Source organism: Mya arenaria, chromosome 5 (assembly GCF_026914265.1).
Source record: "Mya arenaria isolate MELC-2E11 chromosome 5, ASM2691426v1".
NCBI lineage: Eukaryota > Metazoa > Mollusca > Bivalvia > Myida > Myidae > Mya > Mya arenaria.
The window spans coordinates 2,311,421-2,314,967 of record NC_069126.1 but is presented as its reverse complement, the minus strand read 5'-3'; the positions used below and the strand labels follow the sequence as shown (position 1 = coordinate 2,314,967).

The 3,547-nt window shown below is 30.4% G+C and overlaps 1 long non-coding RNA gene across 1 annotated transcript in view; it reads left to right on the top strand.

The window, feature by feature from the left end:
- Positions 1-1,527, top strand: part of LOC128235006 (uncharacterized) — a 1,980-nt gene extending 453 nt beyond the window's left edge. The window contains exon 2 of the long non-coding RNA XR_008261101.1: positions 1,253-1,527. This is a non-coding gene — a long non-coding RNA (uncharacterized LOC128235006). The remainder of the gene's footprint in view (positions 1-1,252) is intronic.
- The last annotated feature ends 2,020 nt before the right edge of the window (positions 1,528-3,547 follow it).

Below are 3,547 nucleotides of genomic sequence, written 5' to 3'. Positions count from 1 at the left end.
TGGTGTCGGCGACGGCGGCGGCGGCAGCAGCAGCATCAACAGCATAAGCAGCAGTAGTAGCAGTAGTAGTAGCTATAGTAGTAGTAGTATAAGATAAGTATTTTTGTAGTAGTAGTAGTAGTAGTAATAGTATAAGATAAGTTTTTTTGTAGTAGTAGTAGTAGTATAAGATAAGTATTTTTGTAGTAGTAATAGTATAAGATAAGTATTTTTGTAGTAGTAGTAGTAGTAGTAGTATAAGATAAGTATTTTTGTAGCAGTAGTAGTAGTAGTAGTAGTAGTATAAGATAAGTATTTTTTGTAGTAGTAGTAGTAGTAGTAGTAGTAGTAGTATAAGATAAGTATTTTTGTAGTAGTAATAGTATAAGATAAGTATTTTTGTAGTAGTAGTAGTAGTAGTAATAGTATAAGATAAGTATTTTGGTAGTAGTAATAGTATAAGATAAGTATTTTTGTTGTAGTAATAGTATAAGATAAATATTTTTGTAGTAGTAATAGTAGTAGTAGTAGTAGTAGTAGTATAAGATAAGTATTTTTGTAGTAGTAGTAGTAGTAGTAGTAGTAGTAGTAGTAGTAGTATAAGATAAGTATTTTTGTAGTAGTAATAGTATAAGATAAGTATTTTTGTAGTAGTAGTAGTAGTAGTAGTATAAGATAAGTATTTTTGTAGTAGTAGTAGTAGTAGTAGTAGTATAAGATAAGTATTTTTTGTAGTAGTAGTAGTAGTAGTATAAGATAAGTATTTTTGTAGTAGTAGTAGTAGTAGTAGTAGTATAAGATAAGTATTTTTGTAGTAGTAATAGTATAAGATAAGTATTTTTGTAGTAGTAGTAGTAGTAGTAGTAATAGTATAAGATAAGTATTTTTGTAGTAGTAATAGTATAAGATAAGTATTTTTGTAGTAGTAATAGTATAAGATAAGTATTTTTGTAGTAGTAGTAGTAGTAGTAGTAGTAGTAGTAGTAGTAGTAGTAGTATAAGATAAGTATTTTCCTACCTGAGATTATAAGTATCTTCCATGGCCCAGAGACCCTGACGCATGGTGTTTTGCGGAAAATCAGTAAACCTCGTTTCCGCAAACCACCCTACGCCCGGGTCCTGATGAACTTATCTTACACTCTGGGCAATGGAAGATACTTATAATCTCAGGTGGGAAAAAATACTTATCTTATATCAGGTAAATAAAGTTGAAAACAGATAGCTGTTTATGTGTTTTATTTTTGAGTGACTTACGATTTTATCTTATTTTTAGGAACCAAAAGGTGGTATGGTCATAGCGTCCCTCGTAGATATGTTTTGCCAAGCAGAGAGAGCATCTATAACTGCGGACAGTAAAGGAAAACCAGAAAAAAAAGCAAAACGTATATGCATTCTATAAAAGATTGATTGTTTTCTATTCGTAATCTTATGTGCATACATTGTATGAATTTATGAAGAGCAAACATTCATCAATCATTTTAATACGTGAACTTTTTATCCGACTGATCACTTTAAATAATATTATATCAGTGTTTCACCTGCACATGATATTGTTGTTGTTGTTTTTTATTGTTGTTGTTGTTGTTGTTACTTTGACTTGGGTAGTATGTATTATGTTCGTCACAGCGCAGTTTGGCAATTTTGACCTTACTAGGTGCGAGCACCGCGAGATAGTAGATCTAAAATAGATTACCAACATTGTGGCAAATGTAAAATGGCTGGGTACTCGACCATATAATACCTTGTAAATCTCCTTGTAAATCTACTTGACCATATAATGCTTTGTAAATCTACTATCTCGCGGCACTCGATTCTAGTAAACTCCAAATAGGCCAACTACCCACCGACGAACAGAATACATACTACTACAGTTAATTTTCTATACCAAACCGGCTAACCTACGGGGCGACTAACCCCCAACACATCTTTTGGAATTCAAACACACATTTTGGACCCAGAATGTATACAACCTTTAAAATATTGACAATAATATAATGACGGATTTTAAAATAGAAAATGTGGAACAACTTTTAGCCCATTTAACCAAATTAGTTGCAGCATATAGAAAGAGTTATAAACTATGTGGAAATATAAGTGCATCTTTAAAAGTTGTAAGCGGTCTAATTGGATGCACTGCTGTTTTAGCTCTAGTACCAGCCATACCAGTAGTTGTTGTAGTTGCGGGCGCCATTCCCGTCGGAATTACCGTTTTGCTAGATAAAACTCATATTGAAGAAAAAAAAAACATTACTCAAAGCCCAACACAGAAATTTCAAACAACTCAATTCATACACACAAAAAATGTCAATGCAACAGGATGTTGACAAAAAGGAAATAATTAAATCAGATTTAATTCAATATTAGAACTTAAAAAACAAGCTAATTACGTCGTGCCACTTGAAAGATATATCAAACGAAGTAAATTAAATCGATATGGAGAACATGGATAATATACTAAAATAATATATAAGCATAAATATAGATGGGGGAAATAGTAAAACACATTACTTTGATTATGACTGTAGCATCTACTAAAGAAAATATTAAAAGTTACAATACTTGTGATGAGAAAAATGAAAAATAAAAAATAAGAGAAAATGCAGAATATATTAAAAGAAATATGAATGAAATAAAAAGTATTGCACCAGCGGAAAGTGAAGTTTTTAGATCCATAGATTTTATAAATGCGTTTCTTAGGAAAAAAAGATGTAGTCCGATACCAGTTGTTGCAATTGAAAGAAATAATGAAGCAAACAGGAAAGAGTATAAGAGTATGTATGCTGCTGGCAAAGATTTGAATATAGAGTCAGCATTAATTAAAATGTGCTGTGATGGAACAAACAGAGTAAAGAGTGCCTTTTCTAAAAATGATAACACAAGATGGAGATTTGAGTACCTATAAGCTTAAATATTTTCTTTTTAAAGTATATAAGGATGTTAGAACAAATGTTAATTGTAGACAAGATGGTATAAAAACCAATACAAATATCTAAGGGTAAGAAAATTGCTGAATATGAAGCTAATATATTAAGTGATAATGATCCTTAAATACAGCTAGAGAAAACTACAAAGCCACTTATTATTATTTTAAATAGAAGAATGAAATACAATCCTATAAAATTAAATATAGTACTAAGCATTACATTTATAAAAGCAAATGAAGACAAAGAGCAGGTTGGTTACTTTCAGTCTAAGGCTAAACGGTTTATTTATGGAAGTGATACGTTTGAAACTTTAAATGATATAAACAATGAACTTTTAAATAGAATAACAGATTGGATTTCATAAGGATCTGGTTGGACAATTAAAAGTGTTGATAAACACATCATAATCATTGTTAAGTATACACCTTTAAGAGGTTCCTCATATCTACCGCTACCAACAGTCATTAAAAATAGAAAAGGATTGATTAATATTAAGAATGAAAAGGACAATGAATGTTGTCGTTGGTGCCATTTAGCGTACATCTTTCCCGCACAAAAAAATCCACAAAGAATAACTAAATATAAAAAAATATATAGAACAACTTAATTATGAAGGTATTCAGTTTCCAGTAAAGATAAAAGAT